This window comes from Ictidomys tridecemlineatus, chromosome 6, assembly GCF_052094955.1.
Source record: "Ictidomys tridecemlineatus isolate mIctTri1 chromosome 6, mIctTri1.hap1, whole genome shotgun sequence".
Taxonomy (NCBI): domain Eukaryota; kingdom Metazoa; phylum Chordata; class Mammalia; order Rodentia; family Sciuridae; genus Ictidomys; species Ictidomys tridecemlineatus.
In genome coordinates this window covers 200,218,753-200,231,957 of record NC_135482.1, presented here as the reverse complement: position 1 = coordinate 200,231,957, position 13,205 = coordinate 200,218,753, and the positions used below count along the sequence as shown (strand labels likewise).

Genomic DNA, 13,205 nt, shown 5'->3' with positions numbered 1-13,205 from the left:
ACCTCCAAGAATTCTAGGTAGTATAGTTCAGCTCCCTACCCTGAAGCCCTCATTATTGCAGATCCTGGGAATTGCAATTCCCCCTGATGATTCTGGATAAGGTATTCCACTGTTTTGCCTACATGCCCCTCCTGCAAGGGCCATGAAAACTGAAGGCCACATGCTTGCCTTGGTACTGAAGATCTCACTGTGGAAGCCTCCTGGAATTGCAGGCAGCACACTCACCAGTGTGTCCCCAGGAATTGTAAGTAGTGTAGTCTGACCTGCATAATGCAGAACTCTAACTTGGGAGGCCTCTGGAAGTTGCAGGCTGCATACTCACCTTGGCAACACACCCCACCAAGGATTCTGGATACTGTAGTTAGTTCTCAGTCCAACAGTCCTCACAACAGAGGATCCTGAGAGCTGCTGGCACCGAAATTTGTGGGTAATTTAGTCCTGTGTTTTTCCTACTCACTGCAGAAAATTCTGAAACTAAAGTTCCCCCTTAGGATTGAGGGTAATGCAGTTCAGTGGTTTGCCCACTCAAAACAGAGGATTCTTCTGGAAGCTGCAGTCTCTAATCCCTGCACATTCCTGCTAAGGATCATAGGAGCTGAAGACCCCATGCTTTCCCTGGGACCCTGGAGATTCTAGGAAGGGAGCACTACCAACAAAACCATCACCACCAAATCATCTGGGACTTACAGGGTTACAGGGTATGTAGGCATCCCCAGAGATTCTGAGCATTGAAGTCTGGTATTCTGCCCTTACAATTCTCACCCCCAGAGGCACCTGGGCAGAGCAGGCACCCAAAAGTAATTGGCAGCATAGTTTGATTTTTTGTCAGTACAGCCCTCTCTGCAGAGGTCTCAGCAAGCTGCAGGTCCCCAAGAATTATGGGTAGTACAGTTTGTCATTTGACCCATGCTGCCCTCACTTCAAAAGGCTCTGGTAACTGCAATAAGGATTCTGTAGTTACCCAGGATTCAGGGTAGTGCAATCCATCATAATCTTTACATCTCTTACCCTAGAGGCTCTTGAGAGCTACTTACTGCATTTTCATGAGCCCTTATTCTTAGGCCCCAGTGAGACTCCAGGCACTGGTCCCTCCCTGCACCACTTTGAGTGGGCATTTGTGTCCTTGAACACTCAAGCCACACAAAATACATTGACATACCATGATAATGAGCAGCCAAAGCCTCAGTAAGAAATATTGTTGTTGTTTTGGGGCTGGGGATGTGGCTCAAGCCTTAGCACACTCACCTGGCATGCACTGGGGTGCTGGGTTTGATCCTCAGCACCACATAAAAATAAATAAAAATAAATAAATAAATAAATAAAGATGTTGTGCCCACTGAAAACTAAAAAATAAATTTTTATGAAGTGCACTGTTGCAGGCCAACAATCCCAATTACTCAAAAGGCTGGGGCAGGAAGATTGCAAACATAGCCCAGCCTAGGAAATTTTTTAAAGGATGAGCTATATCTCAGTGGTAGAGCACTTGCCTAGTTTATGTGAGGCCTGAGGTTCAATCCCCAGCACTACACACACACACACACACACACACACACACACACACACACACACAATTTTTTCCTACTCTATAAAACATGGCAAATAGTTATACAAAATTATGTTCAGCATCCCATATCATCAGGGAATCATAAATTAAAACTATAGTGAGGTAGTATGGCACAGCTATTAGAACTGCTGAACTCTAAGAAACAGCAGTGCACCAACAGCTGCAGGATGTGAGATACCAGCAGTCTCAGGCATTACTAGGAGAACATGTGGCATGGCCACTTTGGAAGATGATGTGCCAGTTCTTCCCAAAGCAAAAAAGTCCAATCTATGACCCAACAGTGTCCCTATAAATTATCCTCATCTAGAGAAATTCTTTGAAAAGGTATTTCAAAACAAAACTAGCATGTAATTATGCATGGAAGCTCTATGATGCTGATCAGATCATAAATAAGAATGTCCTCCCAGGGCTGGGGATGTGGCTCAAGCGGTAGCATGCTCACCTGGCATATATGCGGCCCGGGTTCGATCCTCAGCACCACATACAAAGATGTTGTGTCCACCAAAAACTAAAAAATAATTATTAAAATTAAAAAAAATGTCCTCCCATACCTGAATGCATAACCAACACAGAATATAAAGGAATGAACTACCACCCTACACAGAGAAATAGATAAATTCTACCTGGTACACTAAGTGAAATAAGCCAGGCTGAAGAGGCTACATGCTGTATGGTTTACCTTTTATGACATTCTAGAAAAGACAAAATTATAGAGGAAGAGTTGTGCAGGATGAGGCCCAGGTGCCTCCCAGCACAGGACTCTCCATCTACATGCAATTGTGGTGCACCACCCTTCCTGTGGTTTTTCTCATGACCATCCTCCTTCCTGAAGCTTCCCTAGAGCCCACCAAAAGTCCTTATTAAAGTACAAGCCCCTCCTAGGCCCCCAGGAGATTCTGCAGGATTTAGGAGCTCTGTGCAAATAACCAAGGTAAAAGAATCAATATTAGGACAAAAAAATGCTCCTAACACCTCTGTCACTCAGCAAATATAAAGATTTTAGGAGTGCTTCACCAGGAACTGGGTGCAGAGGCTGAATGTGTATTTCTTATTATGTCACAGCCCATAATCTGGAGCAATGATGAATTCATTGCTCATAATGGAACAATGAATTAATTATATGGCAGAAACTGGGAGCTAGATTTCCCACTGATGGGGTGAGAAGTTATGATAAACAAGGGGTGAAGGCAGAGGGATCTATGTCATAATGGGTCAGAATCCATTGACTGCAGATCAGTATAAACTCACATTTTGCTTAATACATTCACAGATGGTTCCACATAAACATAGTTATAACTAGGGGGTATGAAAAAATTAGAATACACATAAACTTCTTTGCATTGTCAGTTGTGTGGATCAAGATGCAAGATGAAATATTTTTTATACACTTGTTTAAAGACCTATGTTTTATTTGTTTATTTTTATGTGGTGCTAAGGATTGAATCCAGTGCCTCACACATGCCAGATGAGTACACTGCCACTGAGCCACAACCCCAGCCCCTGCCAGATGAAAGATTTTAATATCACTCTCCAATCAAAGGAGCCATGACTCTTTGAAGAAATGATACTAAGAGTAACACAGTAAATATATAAGTCAGGGTAATTTAAATATCAGAAAGAAAAAACTTTGGGACAAAAACAGAAAATATGTTAAAGGACAACAGGAAATAACGGAAAGATCTCCAATGGAAAGAATTCCTAATGGTTAAAGTAGGGATAAATTGAGCTGCAAAGTAGTATTTAAAAAGGGGGGAAGAACAAAAAACAGCTTAATCAAACTATCCAGATGACTGATACATATAAATGACTGAATACACAAACAAATGAGGTTGAGTAGAAACCTCTTGTCCAGAAGAATTCCATATAATTGAGAGAGACACAGTCATCAAGGAGGTAGAGCTAACTCTCTGATCCCTGAGCATGGGCTCTGCATTACAACTTCCTCCAGAAGAACAGACAATGTGGACATGCAAAAAAAGAGTAACTTCATACTAAGAAACCTGAAAGGCCCTTCCTCAAGCAGGTGAGCACAATCAATAATAACATTTCACCTTGAGGGCATGAGATGATAGAGCTGCTTTTCATCTCAGTGTCCAGCTTCCCCCAATCCAATAGCCCCAGGCTAAATATGAGAAACACAAGGAAACCTGAAAGGCACTGCCTCAGCCAGGTGAGCACAGTCAATACTAATATGACAATAAGGACAAGAGATGACAGAGCAGCTCTTCACCTCTGTGACCTGCCTCCCCCAGACCCACAGCCCCAGTTTAAATATGAAAAAAGGAAAATTCAAAAAAAATTATAAAAATACCTGACAAGTCGTCCTCAATGCTCTCAAGGTCATCAGAACAAGAAAGTTCATAGAAACTGTCACCCCAAGAGAAGTCTATGGAGACATGATGACTGGATGTCATGTTGGCTCCTAGTTGGGATCCTAGAACAGGAAGACACAGAACTGAGAATCCAAAGAATATGTGACTTCAGTTAATGTTAACATACCATTATTTTTTCTTCATGACAAATGGTCTAAGATGTTAACACTTTAGAGACAGCTCACCTAAGTCATAACAAGGGAAGAAACCAGATTGAGGCTACCTGGGAAATCTCTGAACTTTATTTTCAATCTCTGTATAAAGATAAAACTAAGCCTGGCATGGTGGCACATGCCTGTAATCTCAGCATCTTGGGAGGCTGAGGCAGGAGGATTTCGAGTTCAAAGCCAGCCTCAGAAACTTAGTGAGGCCTTAAGTAACTCTGTGAGAACCTTCCTCTAAATAAAATATAAAAAAGGGCTGGGGATGTGGCTCAATGATTAAGTGTCCCTGGATTCAATCCCCAGTACCTCCCCACCAAAAAAAAAACAAAAACAAAAACAAAAAAAACATTAAACTACTCTAAAGTAAACCTTAGGACATGGTTATATTTTCTCAAACACTTACTTGTTTAATTATTCATACAGTTAATTACTGGTAACTGACACTCTTAGCTAGTTCTGTATTTTATTATAAACCTTCATAACACAAAAATCAAATAGTTCAAACTAATATAAAATTCAAAGTATGTGCTTCTTTTACATATTTCATGTTGAAGTAATAACGTAAGTAAACTCCTTATATTTTTATGCTATCACCAGGTTCTAGGTTTGCCTTCTTAAAACTTGATCAATAGAGGAGAAAAAAAATGACATTTTAGAGATTCGATTTCAACTCCTGGTTTAACTTTCCTGAAACAATGACTTTATATAAAAAAGTCCTAATGCAAATTGACTCACTGTGTCTGAATCATTTATCCCAAAGAATCCTTGTCTCTATTTTATTTCTATGCATACCTTTTTAGCAGCAATATAATCAAATATTTGTGACTGAGACAAATAGTCAAAGAAATATTCATCTCCTCCAAGAACTCTGCAGGAAGTGGTGAGCCAAGAGAAGCAGAGGTGTCAGCTTGGTCCAGAAATTATATTAGATGCTGCTGTGTTGTGAGAAAACACTTTACCTTTTAGAAATCACAAGGAGCTATGGATGCCCACACTCTTGTATGAGTCTAACTCTATTTGAACTTCTAAGTAATTTTATTGTCACTAGCTCATCATGAAGCTAATGACAACTAAAGGATCTATGGACCTGGGGATGTAGAAAGATTTCCTAGCATGCAGGAGTCCCTAGGACCAACCTCCAGAACCACACAAAAAATAAATTTGTCTTATTTTTGTAATCAAATAGAAAATGAATAATCACTCCTCTTAAGGAAACATGTTGGACCTAAAACACTTGAGACTCTCAGAATCAAAATACTCTCCTTACAGTGTATTGCATAGCTAGATCACCATAAACAATGGTGTCACATCATAAACTATGTTCACATTAAGCATACCATCAAAAGACAACAAAAAGGCTTTATTGAATATTGATAAGAAACATATGATATGAACATAATCTAGCTTAGGAAATTATTAACACATTGGAAACATATGATACTGACATCAAAATCCTCCAGGACAAGCCAGGCACTTTGACTCATGCCTGTCATCTCAGCTATTTGGGAGGATAAAGCAGAAGAATCAGAAATTTGAGGCTGACATTAGCAATTCAGCTAGACCCTGTCTCAAAATGAAATTATAACAAAGACTGGGGACATATGTAGTTCAGGGCTTGCATAGCACAAGCAAGGACCTGGGTTTAATCCCCAGTGTCAAAAAAAAAAAATTCTCCAAGCGAGACATCTGACAACTATGGCAGGTATAGAACAAGGCAGAAGCCATTATGTCAGCCTCCTCAAAATGATTAAAGTAAACCTGCACTTTGTTCAGCTCACAATACTAACATGTCTGATTTCTGCTTCTAATAATTCAAATGTAACCATTTAAATATGATCAAAAGTGCATGTACTTTTCTAATGAATCCAACAAATATGAGAGAGATACTCACCTGCATTCTGAAAGCCACCTTATAAGCACATAGGGGCACCAACATTAGGATAAAATGTAATCATGGCATTTCCTACATGGATAACCCTAAATACTAATAAATACATAATTTCAAAAGAAAGATAAATTTCTGAAATCAAAAGCAAATTGATACATTTTAAATGATATTTTGGACAGAGGCAAAACACTTAAAGAGTTCTCCCACAAGAATTCCTGACAACATAAAGTATCATGCTCATTAGAAGGCCCATCCCTTTGTATGCAAGGAATAAGAGAACTTTCTGATGAATATAGAACTTTAATAGGACATATGAAAATGCTTTCTAAATTTGAAAAGAAAAAAAAATATGTTTTTTAAAAGCTTATTTTGAGTAAATGTATCTGAATTACAAAAAATCTCAGGAGATTTCATCTATAGTGGTTTTAAATATCATGAAATATCAATAGTTAACATTAAAAATATCATCATCCCTCTTCTCTTTTAAAACTGATTTGAAATTTTCTGAGAATAATTTCATATGAATTTGGAAGAGGCACTTTGGAATATGTGTACATGTGTAAATACATGATCTTTTTTAGAATTTTTTCTTTACTTTTAGTTGTAGTTCAACACAATACCTTTGTTTTATTTACTTATTTTTATGTGGTGCCAAGGATCAAACCCATGGCCTCGCACGTGCTAGTCGAGTGCTCTACTGCTGAGTTACAACCCCAGCCCCAATAGTGATCTTTTGAAACTATACCTCTCATGCTTGAGTCCTCTCAAAGACATATTCTGTGTGTGTGTGGTGCTGGGATGGACTCCATGGCCTCTCACATGCCAGGCTAGTGCTCTGCCACTGAGCTGCACATCCAGTCTCAAACATGTCTTAATAAATCGAAATTAATTAAAATCATTTGATTATGAGCATTTCCAAACAAGACAATTCTCTCAAACAAAACAATTGTCTCAATCAAAAACAAAGTAAACTAAATTTTTAAAATATTCCTTATTGGTGTAATCAAATAGAAAATGAATTAAAAAATAGAAGTTCACAGAATTAAAAATCCTATACAGGACTAGAGTTGTGGCAAAAAGGCAGAACATTTGCCTGGCATGTATTAGGCCCTGGGTTCAATCCTCAGCACCACAAATAAATAAACAAAATAAATAAATAAAATAAAAAGATCCACTGACAACTAAAAAAAATTTTTAAAATTCTGTAGAAAATTGAAAGAATATTAATTAAAAATTGAACAGCAAAAACCTATTACACAGAACCAAAGGCCATGGGGAATTACATAGCAAAATAACTCTAAAATAAGAAAAATAAATGAATCAATTAGCATAGAAAAGCTTGGACTGATACTTAGAGTTCTCCCACTGGATGGGATCCTGGGATCATCAGGGCTCAAGGCTGGCTGTCATCTGCCCTTTAACAAATTCTGATTTTATTTCAAATGTTCATGATCTATAGAGAATAAAAGAGAGAGAAAGGTGACTTTTCTAAATTTATTTCATGGTATGTCAAATTTTGATACTAGTCAAGATAATTCATCCAATGCAGGATGTCAGTGTTTATACAAAAGATGTTATTTGTGCACCATTACAAATATAATGCCAATTAGCACAGCAGGCAGGGAGCTGCTCATCCTAGACTAGCAGGGGCAGAGTCTGGAGGAGGGGGATGGAAGGTCAGGAGAGGGGGGCTTTAAGATAAGTGAGGTCTGGAGAAAAAGCAGGTTTAAAGAGGAGTGTTGGGCTGGGGTTATGGCTCAGTGGTAGAGCACTTGCCTAGCATGTGTGAGGCACTGGGTTCAAACCTAAGCACCACATACAAATAAATAAACAAAATAAAGGCATTGTGTCCACGTGCAACAAACAAAAAATTTGAAAGAGGAGGGGTGAGGTCTGGAGGAGGGGCAGGACAGGAAGAAGGGAAAGATCTGGAGGAGAGACAGGGTCTGAAGGAGGGGGAGAATGAGTCACAAGGGGGCAGGGCTTCACAGAGGTGTGGGACCTGAGGAAGGGACAGGCCCTGGAACATGAGTAGGACCTAGAGGAGAGGCAGGGTAGGAAGTAGGGGAAAGGGTGAATCAGGAGGACAAGCAGGGTCATAAAATATAGGTGGAGCCTAGAGGAGAGGCAGGGTCTGGAGGGGAAGGCCTTAGCAAAAGGGTCCTGGAGGGGTGGCTTCTTGCTAATTAAACTCTCCACCAAAAGAAAAACGTGTGCTGTGGTAGCTCAGCAGTAGAGCGCTGGCCTAGCATGTGTGAGGCACTGGTTTTGATCCTCACCACCACATAAAAAGAAATAAATAAAATAAATATATTGTGCCCTTCTACAACTAAAAAAACTTGAAAAAAAAAAACTAAGCAGAGATTTAAAAAAAAGAAAAATGTGGTTCATGAGTTTGATTCCACAAAAAAACATGAGATGTATTTTTAATAAATTCTGGCTTTGTTAAAAGTAATATATTTAAACTTAAGCAGGAGGCTGGGGATGTGGCTCAAGCAGTAGCGCGCTCGCCTGACATGCGTGCGGCCCGGGTTCGATCCTCAGCACCACATACCAACAAAGATGTTGTGTCCGCCGAGAACTAAACAATAAAAAACATTAAAAATTCTCTCTCTCTCTCTCTCTCTCTCTCTCTCTCTCTCTCTCTCTCTCTCTCTCTCTCTCACTCTCTCTTTAAAAAAAAATAAACTTAAGCAGCTCAAAAGGCTGAGGCAGAAGGATCTCAACTTCAAAACCAGCCTCAGCAAAAGCAAGGCATGAAGCACCTCAGTAAAACCCTGTCTCTATAATACAAAATAGGGCTGGAGATATGGCTCAGTGGTCACATGCAACAACAACAAAAAAAAAAAAAAGATAAGTTCTGAGTTCAATCCTCAGTACTCAAAAATAAAAATTAATTTTTAAAAAAAAATAACATAGTGGGCTGTTAACATATGTACTTTTCAATATTTTTTTCTACTATGTTAACATTGCAAGAAAAAGCAAACCACTTAAACACTAAGGAAAACAACGAAGTGGACTGGGGTCCCCTTCACTTAGGCTGTACATTCCTCTCTCCCTACACATTCCTCCTTCCTCCCTGACAGGTTCCCTAGAAACCACCCTAAGTCACTATGTTAAGATGATGAGGGTCACAGCCTAAGGAAGGGTAACTGCTGCACAGGGAGCCAGGATAAAACTGTGAAGGAAAGAGTGGGGCTGACAGCCAAGGCTGCCCTCAGCTCTCAGGTCCAGGACAGGGTTTGCTCCTCATGTTTCCCACCATCTCCTCACCGGCTGCCAGAGCTGCCAGAAGCTTCTGAGCCATCTCTCTGAGGCTGCTCTGAGGAAAAGGGAATCACAGGTGTCCCTAGAGACATGACCCATGAGGGTCCCCAAGCCAGGCATCTCCCCCAGGCTACTCAGAGGAGAAGGGAACCCCAGGCATCCAAAGAGACACAAACCAGAGAGTCCACACACCAGGCATCTCCCTCAGGCCACTCTGAGAAGAAAACCCAGGGCCTACATAGAGTTGCGACCCCCAAGGCTCCCCACATCTGGCATCTCCCTCAGGCCAATGTGAGGAGAAGGAAGCCCCAGGCATCCCTAAGACATGACTCACAAAAGTCCCTAAGCCAAGAGTCCATGCTGAGGCTGCTCTGAGGAGAAGGGAGCTCTGTGAGCCCCTGGAGGCATGACCCACGAGAGTCCCCAACCTGGGTCTCTCTCAATCTGCTCTGAGAAGGGAGCTCTGCCCCTCCATGTGGAGTGACACAACACTCCCAGGAATGGGGCTCTCCAGGGTTGGTCCCGAGGGGGAAGCAGGCTCCTCACTTTCAAAAAGGCGGCATTAAAGATGGCGGCGAGGCCCCACCCCTGATTGACTTTGCCTCCTTTGGCCAAGCACAGCAACCCTGGCAACCGCCCCAGGCAGCTCTGAGGAGAAGGGAACCCAGGGCTACTTAGAGACGTGACCCAGGAGGCTCCCCAGGCCTGGCATATCCCTCAGGCTGTAGTAAGGATGAGGTTGTCCCGCAGTGTCCCTAGAATGTGACCCACGAGGGTCCCCAAAACAAGTGTCTCCTTCAGGCTGCTCTGAGGAGAATGGAACCCCAGGCATCCCTAGAGACATGACTCACAAAAGTACCTAAGCCAAGAGTCCACTGAGACTGCTCTGAAGAGAAGGGAGTTCCGTGAGTCCCTGGAGGAATGACCCATGAGAGTCCCCAACCTGGGAACTCAATCTGCTCCGACAAGGGAGCTCTGGCCCTCCCTGTGGAGAGACCCAACACTCCAAGGACTGGGGCTCTCCTGGATTGGTCCTGAGGGGGAAGCCAGTCCCTCACTCTCAAGGAGGCGGCCTTAAAGATGGGGTTGAGGCCCCGCCCCTGGTTGGCCACGCCCCCTTCCGCCATGCACAGCTACCCTGGCGTTTGTCCCAGGCAGCTCTGAGGAGAAGGGAACCCCCAGTCTAATTAGAGACATGACCCACGAGGCTCCCCAGGCCTGGCATCTCCCTCGGGCTGCTGTAAGGATGAGGGAGCCCCCCAGTGCCCCTACGTCAGGCTGCTCTGAGGAGAACAGAACCCGGGGCATCCATAGAGACATGACCCAAGAGGGTGCCCGCACCAGGCATCTCCCTCAGGCCACTCTGAGTTAAAGGGAACCCCAGGCACCCCTAGAGATATGACCCACAAGGGTCCCCACACCAAGTGTCTCTCTCAGGCTGCTGAGGAGAAGGAAACCCCAGGCATCCCTAGAGACGTGACTCATGAAAGTCCCTAAGCCAAGAATCAACACTGAGGCTGCTCTGAGGAGAAGGGAGCTCCGTGAGCCCCTGGAGGCATGACCCACGAAAGTCCGCAACCTGGGTGTCTCTCTCAATCTGCCCTTAGAAGGAAGCTCTTCCACTCCCCATGGAGTGACCCAACACTCTGAGGACTAGGGCTCTCTCGGGTTGGTCCTGAGGGAGAAGTCAGCTCCTCACTCTCAAGGAGGGAGCATTAAAGATGGTGGCAAGGCCCTGCCCCTTACTGACCACGCCCCTTTGGCCATGCGCTGTGCAGGAGCTCCTCCCAGCTCAGAGGCGGGGCCTCTCCTGGCTCCCTGGTGAATGTAAGCACCTTCTTCCACCCTCAGCAGTTAATGAATAAAATATGTTCCCACTGTTCTAATTAGGTCTGGCTGTGGCACCTGAGGAGTGGAATCTCAGAAAAGGAGAAATGGAGTCCAGGAGACACCCTGGCTGCACTCCACCAGGCCAAGTGTTACAGCAGCCTGAGACAGGCAGGCAGAGGCACAAAGGGAGGCAGCTACAGGGAGTCTAGACCCTCAGCCCAAGGGCAGAGGCCAGAAACAGACCACCTCAGAGGCTTCTGGGACATGTAGTCTTTGAGACAGAGTGACTTAGCCAGGGACTGCTCCAATTCAGAATCAGGGGTTTTAAGAAAATCTGTTAATTCCCAGCCCAGGGTGACCACTGTAGGAGGTTAGAAGAACCTGAGCTCAGACCAAATTCCCAGTAGCCTATGAGCATTCTAGATTATTCTGTCTGTCTTGCCTGTCCAGCTCGCACCATGGATGCCTCTGGGAGCTGCAGGCTACACAGATTCAGGGTTCTCGGGGTTTCTGGGCAGTGTAGTCTGGTGTTCTGCTCACACAGTCTTTGCCCTTCAGGACCATGGAAGCTGTGTGCCATGTGCTGGCCCAGACACCCTGGAGAACCCTGGCAGTGGACTCTGGTGTTCTACCAATGCAGCCCTCACCCCAGAAGCCTAGGGGTTGCAACATTCACCCTCATACCATCAGGATTCTGGGTAGTGCAGTCTTGTATTCCACATTGCAGCCAGCTGCAGAGGTCTCTGTGAGGTGCAGGCTACTCAGGCACCCCTGGTGATTCTGAACAGTGTAGCCTGGCATTCTGCCCACTCAGCCCTCACTTCAGAGGTTTATGGGGGCTTCAAGTAGCACATTCAACCTCATACCCCCACCCAGGATTCTGGGTAGTGTAATCCAGTCTTCTACAATGCAGCCCCAATTGCAGAGGTCTCTAGAAATTGCAGGCTACACAGTCACTCAGGCATCCCTAGGGATTCTATACAGTGTATTCTGGTGTTCTGCCCATGCAGCATCACTACAGTGGATTCTGGGAGCTGCAAGCCCCCAAGGATCATGGGTATTATAGCCTGGTGTTATGTTCAACTGTACAGTGACTACTTAGAGCTCAGAGCCTCCAGGAATTCTGAGTATTGTAGTCAGTTCTACTCAGTTAGCTCTGACCGCAGAGGTCACTGAGAGCTGTGGGCCATGATTATTCTGAGTAGTGCAATCCATCCTACCTAAGTGGACTTCAACCCCATCATGGCTCTGGGATCTGTGTAGCACAAGCCTACCTAGACACCCCTGAGGAGTCTGTGTAGTGCAATACAAAGTTTGCCCCTGTGGTACTCAAAAGGAAGGTGTCTGGGAGTTGCAGGCCCCCAGGGATTCTGGGTAGTATAGTCTTTCCCTCTACCTCCATAGCCCTCACTGTGGAAGCCTCTGAGAGTTCCAGGCCACATGGACACAGGGCACCTCCAAGAATTCTAGGTAGTGTAGTTCAACTCCCTACCCTGCAGTCCTCACTATTGCAGATCCTGGGAACTGTGATCCCGCTGAGGATTCTGGAAAAGGTAGTCCAGTGTTTTGCCTACATGCCCCTACTGCAAGGGTCATGAGAACTGAAGGCCACATGCTTCTCTTGGTACTGAAGACCTCACTGTGGAAGCCTCCTGGAATTATAGGCAGCACATTCAACAGTGTGTCCCCAGGAATTGTAGGTAGTGTAGTCTGACCTGCATAATGCACAGCTCTCACTTGGGAGGCCTCGGGGAGTTGCAGGCTGCATACTATCGGGCAACACACCCCACCAAGGATTCTGGATACTGTAGTTAAGCTCTCAGTCCAACAGTCCTCACAACAGAGGATCCTGAGAGCTACTGACACCGAGATTTGTGGGTAATTTAGTCCTGTGTTTTTCCTACTCACTGCAGAAAATTCTGAAACTAAAGTTCCCCCTTAGGATTGTGGGTAATGCAGTCCAGTGGTTTGCCCACTCACCGCAGAGGATTCTGGAAGCTGCAGTCCCTGAGGGTTCTGGATAATGCAGTCTAGTGTTTGCCCTGCACAGTCCTGCTGAGGATCACAGGAGCTGAAGACCCCATGCTTTCCCTGGGACCCTGGAGATTCTAGGAAGTGAG

At 44.1% G+C, this 13,205-nt stretch overlaps 1 long non-coding RNA gene across 1 annotated transcript in view; it reads right to left on the bottom strand.

Annotated features, from left to right (window-relative positions):
- LOC144365240 (uncharacterized) overlaps positions 1 to 13,205 on the bottom strand; it is a 37,693-nt gene that overhangs the window by 23,269 nt on the left and 1,219 nt on the right. The window contains exon 2 of the long non-coding RNA XR_013423563.1: positions 3,876 to 7,441. This is a non-coding gene — a long non-coding RNA (uncharacterized LOC144365240). The remainder of the gene's footprint in view (positions 1 to 3,875; positions 7,442 to 13,205) is intronic.